General features: G+C 37.6%; 1 protein-coding gene across 1 annotated transcript in view; it reads left to right on the forward strand.

Moving 5' to 3' along the window:
* Positions 1 to 17,388, forward strand: part of rassf5 (Ras association domain family member 5) — a 42,379-nt gene that overhangs the window by 1,753 nt on the left and 23,238 nt on the right. The gene's annotated exons all lie outside the window — the stretch shown is intronic.

Genomic DNA, 17,388 nt, shown 5'->3' on the forward strand with positions numbered 1-17,388 from the left:
GGACAGCTATTTATCTTAAGCAGCGTTTCTTAATGGCAGAAACCTCTGTTATAAATAAAACTTCCTTGAACAGATTTGTAAAAGAGAGCTGGAATCACGTGCTGTTTAATTTAGTATGATATACAGAAATACATCTGTGAATGATGTAGAATACAATGACAGTAGCTTTAAAAAAGTTCAGCCAATGCAGTTTATTTGAGAAATTACATGATGCAGTGCTCTAATGTACCGTGATCTGAAATGAATACATTTACCCTGATGCACACTGAGAATAGAGTGTTTGTGTGTTAAGTTTTGGGTTTTTTTCAGTCTGTGTGCAAATGGTGCATCTGTTCACACACATGGTGTGTGTGTGTGTGTGTGTGTGTAAAGCGTTGCTGAGTTAGCAGCGTGTCAGCAGTTTTCATTTGGGAAACGTACTGCAGCAAACGGCTTGATAAAAGTCAGGGGTTTATAGAGTGTATTATTTAGAAGTTAAGGATGATTCTGACATTATACATTAAACCCAATGACTGTTCTGCCTTTCCAGTGCAGTGAAAAGTCAAATTTGGGCATCTCTTTTTGGACCTCAGTCCATTCCTATTCATTTATTATGCCTTTCTTTCTTCTGCCCATACAATGAAATTCAGTGGGGTCCAATGCTGTTTTAGACCCATTGACTTTAGTTGTATGGACTAAAATGGTTGCAGAATTCTTCAAAATATCTTCTTTTTGTGTTTAGCAGTAGAAAGTCATACAGGTATGGAGCGAAAAGAGAGTGCTGACAGAAGCAATGACAAAATTTTCATTTTTGGGTGAATTGTCTATTTATGCCCCTTTTGTAAAATTGACAGTTCACCCCAAAATTTAAAATGCACAGCCATTTGAGCAGAATATTGTATCTCTCACATACGGAACTATTAAAAATGTCGAAAGTGTTTGCAGAAGCTCCTTATCATATTAAATGAGTTCCACTATTTTCATTGAAACGCTTCTTCCTCTTTCTCCTCAACCTTTCATTGTAAATGCCAGGGTTGGGTCTAATTTTTCCTGGTAGTTTTGTTGTGGTTTGTAACTGATATTCAGTATGGGATGCCTTGGGGTTTTCCAATTGCTAAATTTTATCGTTTTCAGTTCATAGGGGTTTTGTGTAGCATTCCATGAGCATGTCCTGATATGCCTCCATTGGTTTGTTTGCTCTGTAGTACAGTACTCTGAGATGCCCTTAGCAGAGTTATTGTACGTGACCAAAAGTCACTCATGGTCATGGGTAAAGCACAACACTGTAGTTTGAAATTGTTGCTGTTTTGTTTAGAAGTGTCTTGGAGCATGCTGGGAATTGGTGTATTCAGGAGGTTGCGGTGGCGCAGACGGGCTAAAGATGGAGCGTCTTGACTACTAGAGATTACCATTTTAGTGCGCACAGCCTGTAATTATACACACTGAATGAAAGAGGCAGTCAGAGAACATCAGTGGTTGCATTCGTCAGAAAACAGCTCCTTTGTTCTCATATTCTCTCCCAAAGGATAGAAAAAACACAAATGAGATCTCTTAAATATGTCAGTTGTTTATCCTAGACAACAATATGATTCAAAAGAGAACAAATGAAGATTTCCTGAGAGGAAAAAACCTTAAAGGGAGAGTTCAACTGAAAAGGAGTTCTGTCATCATTTACTCCCACTCATGCTGTTCCACACCTGTATGATTTTCTGCAGAACACAGAAGAAAATATAAGATGTTTTTGTCCGTACAATGTTTTTACCCCATTGACTTTCAAAATATCTTTATGTTCTCCAGAAAGAAAGTCATACAGGTTTGAAAAGACATGTGGGTGAGTAAATGATGAAAGAATTTGTATATAAAATACCCCTTTAATAGTCTCCACTTGAGTTTCAGAGGATGCTATTTTGATTTATTCATAGCATTTTTTTATTGCTCTACACTATAAAAAGTGGTAACCTGCAATTGTTATGTTAAAAGGGAGCTATTAATTCCCGATCTAACCATTATAGTTTTGTTGGCTAATTTATTTATTTTTTAAAATATTTTTTGTTCAATTTAATTTTGGACAAATTTGGAGCCAATTTTGGATTTAAAAAAAAGCATTTTTATGAGAAAAATACCTGAAATCTCTTGTCCTAAGAAAGAATAACCTTCGAGCAATAAAATGTTCCTCTGGGCTCTTTCTTGCTCAGACAACACACACTGCCAATACCTGAAACCTCCCATTAGTCTTCAGTTGCACAAATGCATATCTAAACAGATTGTGAAAGACATAGTGCATGCTCTATTGTGTTTAGTACTACCATTATAGAGTTCTGTTTCTGAATTACATTCCCTTTCCATGACGTGTATAAGCTATATGCTGAGTCACAACAGGTTTATACAAGGTCTCAAGGTTTAGTCAAGGAGAATAAGTGAATTCTCCTCCGGCAGCCTGTTCACGTGACGCTCCAACTCCCCGCTAGCGTGACTCAGTGAGTGAGTTGGTGTCTTAAAAAAGGGCTCCTCACTGCATGGGCCTGTCTCAAAGCATCAGTCTTACCTGCTCTCTCCTTCTTCTTCAGTCTGGCTTTATGTGTCTAATCTGGCTCGGGATTTTGGCTACCTCCCCCACCCAATTCTGCACCCATCCGTCTGAGGGATGCTGCCTGTCTGCCTTTTGTGTTTAATCCATGCTTGAGTAAAACTGCGTTTAGCCATATTGCAAATGGATTACAGCTTATGGATGCCAGTCAGACATTGGATTGATTTTTAATTAAAAGTTTCAGACAGACTATAATGATAGAAAGAGGAATGTCTTCCTTTTGTTGAGGTAAAGGGATGCTACTGGGTAGATGAAATGATGATATGTAATGAAGATGTAATTTACTTTTTGACTTTCAGAAGCTCAGCATCCACACACAAAAGTACAGAAAGGCCTGAAATATTGTTTAAATTGCTGGCATTCAGGCTTCAACTTATTAGGAGAGAGAAATGGGATCTTACATATGCATTATAATTGGCCGTCCTTTTAATTAAACTGATAAGTAAACATTTATAGCTCTTAAATCCCATTTCCATTCTTTTTTTCAGTTAAACATGATTAGAGAACCTCTAAAACAAGTTGAGTAGGCCTACTTCCAAATCAAACCCCTGGCACAAGCGTGACCGTGTGCTCAACAAAAACCTATTGAAAACGATGTTTTAGTGGTTCAGTGTGCACAGAGTTAACCTTGTTAAAACACAGTTATACAGCAGAAGCTTTGTCTACTTTCTTAATACAACATTCACCTCAAGCTACAGATGGACTGGGCCTGTTAAATCACTTCCGGTTTCAGTACTGTGGCTTCACGGTGTTCAGAGGCCGGATAGGCAGCTATTGCATGAAGGCTTTAATGGTCTGATCAGTTTAGTATCGGACAGTCAGTTTGAGTTGGAGGTTTAGAGTGGGCTGTTTCATGCTTTTGTATGAAGATGTGTTAATAAGTTCTGTGATGGCATGTATGGAGCAGTTCTTACTGAAAAGGAGGAGTGAGTATGCAAAAGTGTGACAGGGCTGTTGGGAGTTATATCTTCGGCTATAATTAGGCTGCCCTTGGCCACTTCTCTACACCTCTATCTCTCTCAGACTCATTCTCTCTTCTGGGAGACCTGGTGTGAGAACAGCAGGAAATGTGTCACCCCATCTATCATAGCCAACAACAAAATATGCTGTGGTATTTGTTCTACTTTTAGGCTTAATATGCATTTATTTTGGGATAATCAAACTATTTGAATCTCTAAATTGGAATATGAGGTGGGTTATTGAGGTATTTGATCATTAATATCCATTTCTTTCAGGACAGTCAGTCTTAATGTCTAAATTGGAATATGTGCAAGGAGCCACACATGAGGGGCAGGTGAGGTAATTTATGGAGGTTATCAAGTCTTATGTCGACAATCAAAACCTTCACTGATGCTGTAATAGTTGTTGTTGAAAGAAATGGAGCAAGACGCTGCTCTCATTTCTTTTTATTTATAGATATACACAAGAGAAAAGGAGGAAGATGCAGAACGGAGGGCTAGTGTGATCAGATCTTGAGTTGTCCTTCAGGACAACAGGTTTCTCCAAGCGTGGGAGTGTGTTCTCACACAGGAAGTGGCATGATGGCACAGAGTGACAGGAGAGAGGCGTACAGGGAGGAAGGGAGAGAGATCGATCGAGATGGAGAGAGAAGGACAGGGAGGGAGAGGAAAAAGAGAGTAGGAGGCAAGAGTGCAGTGCGGCTGTGCCTTTAAGGATTCAATGAAAAACATGCTGCAGAGAGCAGGATGAGTGGGTGCAGTCTGAGCTGGTACGAGTTCTGCACTGCGTGAGAAAAACAGGAGCACGGACGCAGAGAGAGAAGAACAGGAGAGAGAGTACCAGTCAGCGGAGGGGGGGGTTGTGTCAGAGGGTAGGGGTGCAGGGTGGCAGAAAGGCAGGGAGGGGGGCATTCAGTGCACAACACAAAACCGAGCGCAGCCCTGCGATGGTGGACACACAGGAGCGACTGGCGCAGGGAGCCCACACCACGACGCAACGGAGCCGCAGGCGCCCAGCCCCAGCCGGGACGGCGGCCGCTCACGTACCGGCACCTGGAGCGGGACTCAGTGGTGGCACTTGGGTCATGGCCGCAACAGGCCACAGATAGCGGCGGTCATGCTGCCGGAGATGGGCACAGAGGAGGTGGTGGCCAGCGCCTGCTTTGGACAGGTCTCCAAGCGCCTGGGACGGTTCTTCCGCCGCCTGCCCAAGTCCCGCTCCTGGTCCGAGGGCCTCCGCATGCTGCGGCGCTCCAGCAGTAGTGGGACCCTCATGTTATCAGGTAACTTAAGATATGAGAAATATGTGTAAGGAGACTGAGATGAAATGGGATTTGGTTCAGTAAGTGAATGTGAGACTCGAGCTCAATGTACTTTTATCTTCTGTGGCTAGAACTGTCCAATTAGGCTTCTGTCATTGAGCTCTGCAGTGACTTTCACCTTCCTTAAATAGCCCTGTTTTGTTCTTGTTAGCGCATCACGTTCTTGCTCTCCTTTCCTGCTCTCTTGGGCCCTTCCTTTCCCTTATCTGTCTCTTTTTTTCTTTCATGTTGTATATATTGTTGTCTATTCATGTGTTGAATAGACATTGATCTGTAACTTAGCCGTTAAAAGCTTCTGTGGTTCTAGAATGTACCAGTAAAGCAGGCAGACAGAGTGCAATGTAATCATGTATACATGGAGTCAGTCAGAATAATGCTTAGTTATCACACTGATGTACTATAGTGACTGTTTCAATGCCAGTGGCACAGATTTACCCGATCCTGGTCAGAAATGATCCTGGTCTGAGTGATTCTATTGCAATCGTAGTTGAGTTGAGTTGAGTGTTCTGATTGGTCTGTAGGCTGTTGCTATTCAGTTGCTGGGGAGTTGGGTGATCTGGTGTTTTAGGTGGGGTTCTGGGCGATCTCTAGGGTGTTCTATGTGGTTTCTAGGGGGTTCAGCTGGATTTCAGGTGTGTTCTAAGTGTTTTTAAGGGGTTCTCTGTGATCTCTAGGGTGTTCTTGGTGATCTCTGTCTTATGATTTCAGATGATCAGATTATTTCTATGGTGTTAATTGTTTTTTATAGGGTTCTGGGTGATATCTAGTTTGTTCTTGGTGATCTTTATGGCATTACTATAGGTTTCTTGTGAAATGGGTGGTTGCATACAGGCAACCAAGTACTAAGATGATTTTTTTATATATTTTTGTTCCTTGATATGGCTCAGGCCTCTCCTCCCTTATTTTATTTGTTTGTTTTTTGCCAATTTTATCATCTGTCAGGCTTATAAGTTGTAAAATCGTATCTCTGATTGCTTATAAAGTAAAAGAATACCTCTCCCTAACAAATCACCCAATTTGAGGCATCATTCATATCTAATTAGTTTATTAATAAATTAGGAGTTTTGAAAAATGTTACATTGTGTTTGTGGAATCATATTGACCCAGTGTATCATATCATATGGATTCCCGTCTGTTATTCTCATGGATCGTTTGTTGTTTATGAAGTCGAGTTAGGCATCAGTGGATGAATTTGATCTCAGTGCTGTTTTTGGCAAAATGGCATTTTGATCAGAAGCCAAGGGAGTTGAAATTGAATTTCCCATTGATCTGGACCGGAATCCCTCTTTGAGTAGACAGAGACTGGGATATAGTACACCAGCATAATGAATAAAAAGTGATCTGCTTTAGTGCAAGTTAACTTCCCTTCTGTTCACTTAGTATCATACTTGAATGAAAAGCAAGATATACTTATGAGGCTTCTCCTTTTTCAAAGTGTTTCAGAGAAAGTCTTCGGTGTAGATTGATGGTTTCACATGTGAAGTTGATGGACGGGGTGCTTGAGTTTTCATAGCAGTGCTTTTGTATGGACATGGATAAGTAGCGTGTAGTAACATTTTGGAAAGTGTCAGTGCAATGCCACAGACTGACTGCTCTGCTTATGGAATCACATCTGATTCTGGCTATTAAGTCACAGCATACTTCACTTTCTTTGTCATTGCCAATCCAATTAGCTCTTAAGCTTTTTGGCAAATATAAACCTTTTTAATTTCTGGTACAGAAATGTTTATGAGTTGAAGAGCATATAAGATGACGGCAGCACTTTCTCACCCTTTCTACTTCATGATGACGTTAGCCATCAGCTCCCGCATACACTGACTCACTGATGTGGATGACACATGCTGAGTGAGACAGAGATCAGCAGCAGGCGGTGTGAATTTTTCATGTTATGATGTAAATACCCAACTTTTCAAGTAGGATTCAAAGTTTTGAGTGTTTGAATAAGGTTAACACAAATACTAATAGGCCAGACTAATGACTAAAACAATCAGTCAACTGTACAGTAATCATGTAAAACTTACTTTAGGCTTTAAAGATTTCCTTGGTTTTATGTAATATTTATTTTATAATATTAAAATATAATGTTATTTTTTATATATATTTTATAATATTAAAATAACATTGTATCATATTTACCTACATTTTTCATACATATACACTCACTAACTTAAACGCGTTACGCTTTTATAAAAATATTTTTTAACCTACATTTATTCATGTCAGTCTATTATTGTAGCATAACCTATTTCATATAAACCTGCTAGTGCCAGAATCAGGTGGTCTCTTTCTTTCTAACTAGATTGTTCTTGTCCAGAATAAGCTGCAGTGTGAACAAGGCCAGTCTATTGAGCCATTAGGTCTACAGAACATAACTATAGATGTGACTGAAGTTTAGAAGTCCTCTTTCAAATTGACACTGAATTTTCTATCTGTGTGTGAGCTTGATTGTGAAAGCTTGGCTGTGAAATACTGATAAGACCCTAAACAAACCTGTCTGTATTTAAACTTTGTCAGCACCTGTGTTCAAAGTAAACACTGGACACACACTTCTTTATGTTATTTGTCTCCAACGACCCAGCCTTCACAATTACCTTCAATTTCAATTGACAGTTTCCCACCCACAACTTGACATTCTCTGTGCAGAAGCTAGCTGTACATCTGAGGTACGTCTGTGTCTGTGGCATGTGACCTGGCCAGTGCAGCTTATTAAATCCTTTAGATTAAATTTTAGTGCTCTTTCAGCATCTTTACACCTCAAAAGGTTTTACCCATGCTGCATACGACAAAACATCCTGATTTGCTCTGTCAATACTTTACACCTCAGTAGGCCTTGGTTTTCCTAAGCTAAGCATTAATGGGGTCTGGGCTATTTCTATTCATTATGTTTTAATAGGGTATAAACACAGAGTGCCAGGCATCGTTTTACTGTGGGTTAATTTCTCCCTGCATAAAAAATATATATATTTATTTAATCTTGTAGTATACTAATGAGAGCATTTTGATTCAGACTGAAATTCTTCAAAATCATAAAATTTTCCAGGATTAATTTGGATGTTCAATTCCAAATTTTCAGTGTGAATTTATGGACACCAATATATCATCGCAAACATATAGAGAAAAGCTTTCATTCAGTAAAAATAATGTTGTTTCTTGTGAAGATGCAGACTGCAGGAAAAAAACAAAAAAAACATTTCACAGGTCCATTCTTTTCTCCGTTTTGGGTTGATCCTGTTTTTCCAGTTGCTGCTGAACTAAATGTGGGGGTGTCTGCATGGCAAATAAAGAAACAAGGAAGCTGAGGAGGAAGGGAATGAAAGAAGGATTGAGAGAGAGAGAAATAAAGAGAGGAATGTTGTAAGATTATAGAAAGGAAGGCTCTCAGGGTTTGTAGTTTTTCTGATTGTCAAATGTATGTATAAATGTATATCAGCCTCTGTATCCATATATATGTAGGTGTAAATGGGATGAATGACCTGAAGGAATGTTGAATTTGGAAGTATTGGCCAGAATTTTAATATCAGTGCATTTCTATTAGGATTTTGTTGTGTGGTCCCCATTAACATGGAAAAGATCTGTTCGGTTTAATTACAGACTAAATACTCACTAACTACCCATGGCTATTATCCCAAGGGTTGTCTAGGAATGTCTAAGCTAAATGCTTGCTTTGTTATAACAGATCTACACATTTCATAACACTACAGACTCATTTATTTCCACCTCTAATAAAGAGAATCATTGTACAGTATGTGAGTCTAAAGAAAGATTCTTTACTTCAGCACATTTGTTGCTGTTTGAATGAACCAGTGTGTGTGTTGAACTGCTGTGTGTCTGTGTCTGTTTATCTGAGTTTTTGTGTCTGTTTCTAATTTAGCAACATTAATTTGGGCTTAAATTACAGGGTTCAGTCAGATAGGTTCCACTGGGACCAGGTTGTTGGAATATGATCCAGGATGATGCCATGTAGTGTGAATGAAATGGACCAATGCAACTTCATTTTTGTTTTGAAGGGCAACCTTGAATCTTGGGAAAAGATGCACTGCAAGGCTATAGGGTCAGGTTCCCTGACTTGGCTGAGAGAGAGAAATGGCAGAAAATGCTGCTGACTGATGCAGAATCAGAGAAACAGAGAGCAAAAGAGAGCAACGCTGAGTGAAAGGGGTGGTACAGTAGCTGGGATGCATGTTGAGCGGTGGCTCTAAGAAGGAACTGTGACTCCTGAGGTGGAAAAATGCTGATGAATGGTAGAGGAGAGGGAGAGCAGAAATGTCAGAGGGAAGTGGGAGGCGAGAAGGCTCGTGAGCGACAAAAAGACATCAGTGTTCTCGTTCCCTCTATAAACTCCCCTTACATTCCAGCTAACTGAGGGGAGTTCAGCACACTTTTCCAGCTTAATAACCAAATGGTTTCTACTGATCAGCAGACATGGTTAACTCCAAGAGGAAGTGGCCATGTTCAAGTGGGAAGTATGTTTTAAAGGGACAGGCCCAGAGATGCGTATTTGACCTCTCGTACTGAGGAAATTCCACACATAGCCGAATAAACATTGTGTTTAATGTGACAATGACAAGAGTTTGACCTCTTCTGTCAAAAGCACTGTTTTATAGCAGCACTCCAGCATTTCCAGGTTATGTAAACTACACTGGTAATGCTCTATCAATAGGGGTTCGCTAGCAATGACCCCAAAATTACTCAAGAACATGAGTGTGACCGCGCTGTTCAGAAGGCTAAACAAATAGTCTGGGGTCACGGTTTCATGTGCCTCTGGAATGGAGTGTTTATTAGACTTTTCTCCACATGAGTGAAGTTGACCAATAACTTTTCCCTCAACATTAAGATTTTAGATATGGTAACATCCTTTATGTTCTTATGCCTAGCTTTTTTTGCTAAATGTTTATTTAAATAGTCCTGCAATGTATCATGGATGCAAGTACATATAATCCAGAACCTCTGTGCTTCAGTTTAGCAGTTTTTATTTACAATTTATCTTACATTTACGCAGCTTGAAATTGTCACATTTTTAAATAATTATATCCTTCCTCCTTAAAAAAAAACATAGTAGCCTACATTGTTCATATCTTAACAAGGATGTTTTAATTGAACATATTTAATTAGCATCATGGTACATTTCTCTTCCTGTGTCCGTTATCATTGATGAAATAAAAAAAAAACCTTTAACGAACATTAAGGCTACAATTTGTCATTTTTTCCGCCGCTACGGGTCTCTAACCTCTTACGATAACAAAGGCGTATAGGTTGATGACGCAGTGAATAAGCGGAATCATGGAACTTGTCGTCATGCCGATGGATCTAATAATGTTTATGGATGAGTGAATACATTCATGTTTTTTAATCATTTTCATCATGTTGACCTATAGACCTTATGTAGCCCCGCCCCTTTTCAGCGCTGCGCTCGTTGTCTTTTGACTTTCAGTCTGTATTTTCACAGCGATCTTGCGTATTTATGAATGAACGGCTCGTTTTAAAATCTTCCCGGTCTACTGACATTTGTTAAGACATCTGCTTTAAACAATACAATCCTCATGATAACTTTTGTTAACTTTACATTAATTAAATCCACTTCAAAAGCTAATTACTCCTGGACAGCAATGCCATAGAAATATACAGAGCGACCGCAAAAACGGAAGTTCAAAGACAATATTCTAAAGATGGCGGCGCCCTCGTTTCTCTGGCGCATGAGGTCTATATAACATTGATTCGTTTTATGTACATTTGCTCACATGTCTAATAAAGTACATGCAAGAGCGGCGTCCCTGTCAAGTCTTGACTCGTGAAGCTCTGCCGAAGTTTGCCGCGAAGCTCTCGACATCTCGAAAACGCCAGGCCGATATTGATCCTCGTTTTATTTCTCCTTTTGTCCCAAAGTCTGCTTGCCATGGTCCATAATGTTTGAACGAAACAACAACAGCGTGAGTGTGCTGCTAGATGTAACGCAGTTGTCCACGTCTGTCGCCATGGTTACTATGGCAGTACAAGCGGAAACCAGGGATAACGCGGATATTACGTCATTGACAGGTGACAATTTACAAGGGACGGGCACTATTTAAAATTGTGAATTTCTCTGAATTTACAAATTCTTGGAAACATTTAGGATAATGTAAGCACTCAATTGAAAGAAATATATAACACTGTGCAAGTGGTTTTTGGATATTTTGATACAAAATTCTTACATATTGTACCTTTTAATATCATAACAATTCATAACAATTGCATAAAAATTACAAAACTGCATTCAAACGTGTGGAGACACTAAGACATGTAAGAAATTAATACTCCTGTTCATGAATAGCATTTAAAGTACAATAAAACAGTAATGCCTATTATAAATGATTTAATTAAATAAATATTGTTATAATAATAGTATGCAGGACAGCACTGACACTGCTTGGAATGTGAATCTATGAATCTATGTGAATGTTTCATTTATGCTTGTTACCTTCCTTCATATGTCTTCTTTTGGTATGAACAACTAAATCTGGAAATGTGGGCTTTTGATAGATTTTTTTAAGGACTGATTTTACATTCCAGACATATGGGGGTACCAGCCAGCCATATTCTGTCTGGTCCATCGTGGGTGGATCATGCATATTGTATTATCCTCCACACCGAGGGCACTTCCAAAGATGCGTTAAATCTCATCTGATCTTCTGCGTTACTGTCTGTATCCCCAGAAGCTGACGGTCAGTAATAAGCCCTTGGCGGCGCATTGCTCAGAATAATCCGGGTTATGGGGTTCAGACCCCACTGCAGTAAAGACATGTGATGATGGGGGGTTGGGGGTTATGCACAGTTTAAAAGATAAAGACATTGGTTCTAGGATCGTCCTGTTGCACTAATTACATTATATGTAATTTAAAGCGTTTCAAAGAAGATTTGGGTGTTATAAACCTTCAATCTTGTTTTTGACCAATTTAGATTTGGTTGGAATAAACTATATGAACTGAAACCCATCAGTTCTTTGCCTTCTATTTTGTTAGTACTTTCTGATTAACACTCATTAATACCTTAAGTTTAACTTTTTGACCCATATTTTTATTAGTCATTCTATAAAACAGATGCCTTTCCAGTTTGCTATGAGTGATTTAAAAATTACTAAAAATAAAATTGTACCATCTCAAGCTAAATTAGTAAAGTTTGGTATATGTTAGGACATCACTGCACCTTTAGAAAAGTTGATGATGATGGTGACAGGGTTGAAAATTATTCTGATTCATTTGGCATTACAAGCTGTGAAACTACAAGATGCTTTTTATAAGATGGTAAGAAGGTTGACAACATTAATAAGTGATAAAAGAGGAGACTTTTAACTCGTCCTTGAAGTGTTGTCTTCCTGAAAGAATGATAATGCGACATTGTTTAAATGTGATAGTTTCTTAAAAGTGGAAAAAGTGATGCTAACAGGGTTGACCCAGAACTTCTTTTAAATAATACATTAATTACAAAATATATAAATATTGACAAAATGCTAGTTTTTATAATTATATATTTTTAATCAGTATATTGATTTATTTCTATTATACTATATTATTACTTTTTTTTTTTTTTTTTTAAAGAAAAAAGTGAAAAAATGTAAGAAATTTAAGAAAAACAAAGCCCGTGTTAATGTGATTTTTTCTTTTAATAATGCATTAAAGGCAGGGTAGGTAGGAATGGTCTAAAAAACTTATTTTTCAAATTTGTTTAAACTTTATGTACATATCAATACATAATTAAAATGTAAGTACTCTGAAAAAGAAAGTATAAAAATCGAGTGTCTGTAGACCTCTCACGACTGTTTTAAAGACAGTTCATTATTTCCATTCACTCCACCCCCTCCCTTCTGGGCTCCTTCCAAAGCCACGCCCCCAAAACACATGAACGCGCGACTCCAACCGCTGAGCTGAAGACGCATTATTTACCAGAGACAAGCAGAGAGGAAGGAGCACAGTGCATGTAGTGACATCATGTCAGAATCACATGTAATAAAAAAATCTAACGCTAATTGCTTATGAATATAAACAAATAAGATGTATTTTAGTACTCACTATCAAGCTTGCATATTGATATTGGTAAATTTAAAATATATATTTTTTGATTCGCTAACGAGCTAGTTATATAAGCTAAAAACAGGTTGCATTGATACACTTTTTTACATTACCATCAGTTATATTGTGATGAAGATGAATTTCGTGTAAGATTCATAACATATATGGTGTTCTGCATGTAGGGGTGGGAGATATTGACAAAAATGAATATCTCGATATTTTTTTCCAATATCTAGATATCGATATTCAGGCGATATTTTTGCCATCCTTCAAAGAAATGTGAGCAAACTGGCAAAGAAGGTCCAGTTGGTCTTTTGACTTGCTGCATTTGACCTATATTATTCTAGGCTATAGAAAAAAACAATAAAGGAGCTAACTAAACATAATCTGTGGCAGCCCCTACTTTTTCCACTTAAAAAAAAAAAAAAAAAAAAAAACTTAACTAGGCACTTCTTGCAACAGTGATTATTAAATCAAACAACAATATTGTTGATGATCAATTCAAAGTAAAAAAAAAATAACATTTTCAAAACGGTATAAATCCATTCATTTTTCCCCCAAAACGCTATAAATCCATTTTTTTTTTTTTCTAAATTTATGGTTTGTCTTTTTAAAAAAGTTTTTGTCTTTTATTTTTCGTGTTTGCATTTATGAGGAAAAAACAATATTACTTGACAGTTCTCCATTATGGACGCGAGCGCTCTGAAAGCTGCACTAAGACTTTCAAACTTTAACAGAGACCTCAAAACAGAAAGCACAAAGCCTTTCTTTAAAACGAATTTCGTTTTGTATTAATTGTATCTTAATTTTAATATATATTTTTTTCATTAATTCATTAATATTTTCATTCCTGGATTAAATACATAAAGTAAATATAGGCTATCAATCACAACATAAGGTGCTTGAACTGGAGATTATATCATCGTGAACCGAACCGTAGCCTCGCCTCACAGGCCTAAAAAATGTGGAATATATTTACAGAAATCTGGTTCTAAACAAAACCATCCAAAACAAAATAAAACTATGTAGCCTAAATGTGCATTTCTCCGGTGCATGCGTTCACTAGCCTACTGCGAAGATCGCGAGTCAAATATCGTCAACTTCATCTTTGCAGCCGACACAGAAATTAATAAACAATTAAAATGTCTTATTGCAATATTTTACACATTCATAATCATTACTTTTGCTGGTTCTTTGAGGCAGCTTTTTAGGTTTATGGCGTTTTGGAAAAGAGCTCTTCACGTACGTACAAACACCGTTTCACCAAGGCACAGCAGCCCTTCAGCACATAAGAACAAAAAGAGAAAAAGCACGGACTTACTAATTACGAAACTTTGATGTGGTTGAACAGCTGAAACAGTCACAAATTCCTCTGCAACTCAAACATTCTCAGTACGAGTTATGAAGGAAGAGAACAGCATTACAGTTTTCAGCGCGTCCTCCTTTGATTGCTGTGTTGTGACTGGAAAAGTGCATGCAGGAGCACATGCGCAAAATGTAGGTTTGTAAAATGTCCTTTTGTAAAATAAAAATAATTTTAGGGCGAAGCAGAGGAGGTCGTGCAAGAGGCCGTGGCGTGCAACTAGAGGTCCGAGGAAGTAGAGGCTGAGGACGGGGTGGTCGCTGGAAAGCCACGATGATATTGACACGCGTTTTATTTCTTTGTTTATCCAAAGACTTTTTGTTCATTACCTTTTCTTGTACTGTCTTCTTTTTTTGCCTTGTTTGCCTTCACTAACTGCATGCCGGTAATGTGAATTTTGATTGCTCTTTCTCTGCCATTGTTTTGCTATTCCTAGGTTCCGTGCCTCTCGAATTCCTCAAATCAAACGTGCGCGCGCAAGTGGGCAGATCCCGTGGCAAAAGGGTGGTTGCCATGGTTGCGAGAGAGAGTGACAGTCGCCTAAGCCAATCCTTTGATTCGTCCCGAATCGAAATAATGAGCTGTGTTTAATACAGATTAAACGGTCTAGAGTCACTTGATTTTTATACTCTTTTTTTCAGAGTACTTACATTTTAATTATGTATTGATATATATAGAAAGTTTTAACAAATTTGGATCTTTTATTTTTATATAGTCCTACCTACCCTGCCTTTAACTAAAATCTAAAAAATAATTAATGATTTAAAAATGTTTAATGACAACATTTTATAATTATATATTTTTTAATCAGTTTTAAGCTTAAAAATGTAAGGATAAAAACATTTGAAATAAAATACATTTTCAGATTTTTGTTGATGTGCTTTTGAAAAATATCTACAGTAGATGCATTGTAAAAATGTTCATCCTTTCTTGAAGTAATTTTTTGCTATGAGAGAGAGAGAGAGAGAGAGAGAGAGAGACACCAGTTTTGTAGGATGACCTGTTATCCCCTGACTGCCGCTGCACGTGTCAGATTTTTCATGTTTTCTGCATAAAGTTATCAGGGTGTTGCATTAAACCGCTCTGTTGATATCAGCCTGAGGTTGAAGGTGAGAGTCAGTATCGGAAGGAAGCCTCACCTCCTCCCATAATGCATTTCCTGACCCTGAGTCAGTCATTCTGTTTGGTTTGGACACTCTTTCTCATAGTCCCGCTCAACACTCCCCTGAAGATTTATATTTTGCCAGCGTTGCGTTGACAAACCATCGAAAAGGTGACGTCCATTTTCCATGTGTGTTATCAGTGTTGTGTAGGGGCTCTTAGCATTCCCAAACTCCTTTCACAGTGATCCGCACCTCCCTGCTCTTCCACAGTGACAGAAGCAATGTGTTTGGCACTGATAATCAATCCCATGATAATCAATCAGCATTCGCTGTTGACATCTATCACTCCCACTGTGATACTGCTTGTGTTTAGAGACCGATAGCTCAGTCACCGGTGTTATCATTTGACTGTGTAGTTAAAACAAGACAAAAACCCTAGAACATTTATACAATATAAATGTTGGCACTGCAGCCTCACTGCAAGACACCATGTCATGTAAAATCATGCTCAGCCTGTGCTGAAGAATATCCAGTGGCGCAGTGGCGTTTCCTTGGTTACTGTGTGACTGTGAGCAGTGAATATAGATGCTCAGAGGGCTTTTTAGCTGCTCTGTTCTGAGGTTATTTTATTCTCTCTGTTATGATGCTAATGTGATTTTAGGATGATGAGGGCACCGGTGTTTTCTTAGATGTGCTGCCTATACTTTCCAAAGCAAATATGTGTAAAAGGGGCCCTGGATGGGCAATTTAAAAAATGACGGGGAAAAAAATGAACTCTGTGTCAATTAAATGTTTCTTGGCAGGAATTAAACAGCAGCTGTCTTTTCCAGCCCTTTAATAACCTTGTTTCACTGGCCTCCGTTAAGCTTTGATGACGTTACACTTTGGCGCCATCTAGGGATTGAGCCTTTTCTCTCTGTTTGTTACCATTAAAGCCCGATTGTAACAAAACAGAATGGACCCTTTTTACAGACTGTGATGGCGCGTTTTAACGGTCATCAGCATTTTTTTTTAAAATCTATGTACATTTATTACACTTTACTTTGTATTGTATTATTTTACCTTTGCAAGTTTGCATCAAAATTCAAGAAACGCTCTTGTGAGGGTGTTTCTAATACAATCTTTCTCTCTTCTGACTGCTGTTATCAATCTCTAAATTTTTTCCCCTCTTTTGAAAGTTTTGTGGAGAACACTATTGTGGAGTTTTTCTTTTGCTATTTTGAGCAAATTGGAACACAAAATATATATTTAATGTAGGCTAGTCTCTCAATCACCGCTATAGAAGTTTACCCAACTATGACAACTTCTGCTTCTGCTTCTGAGAAACCCGGAAATGTGAAAAAGGTCAATTCTATTTTGTTACAATCAGGCTTTACATGGTAACACTTTTTAAAATTATATATTTTTTAGTATTATATATTTTTTATTCATTATAACAATGATATATATGTTAATATTATACTATTTTATTAATGATAATCATTTTAATACATTTAATTTAATAAATTAAAAATATTTAATACATTTAATTTTAATTATAATAATTTTTAATCATTTCTATCATTGAAATTATATATATATATATATATATATATATATATATATATATATATATATATATATATACAGTATATACATATACACAATTATATACAATTTTTAAATAAATTTTACATTATAAGAATTTTTTTGCAGAATTTGAAAAGAATTTGAAATTCACAATCTTTTACAAAGACAAAGCTTCACTACAAAATTTTTGATAAGCTTCTGTACAAATAGTGCAGTGTTTTATATATCAGACACTAGATGGTGCCACACATCTATCACGTCTATCGCAAAAAGCACAACGGATAAAGGTTACAGGTTAAAGGTTAATAAAGGTTACAGCAGCTATAGATATCATTGAATAAAAATACACAAGGTCTTCTGATTTCTATAAACATCTATCTTGGGGTCAGATCAGCTGAGATTGAATGAATATGGCGCTGTTTAACCAAGCTGTGATAAAATCACATGAATGAAATCCTCCACAT

The sequence above is a fragment of the Abramis brama genome, assembly GCF_963993115.1.
Source record: "Abramis brama genome assembly, chromosome: 23".
Classification (NCBI taxonomy): Eukaryota; Metazoa; Chordata; class Actinopteri; order Cypriniformes; family Leuciscidae; genus Abramis; species Abramis brama.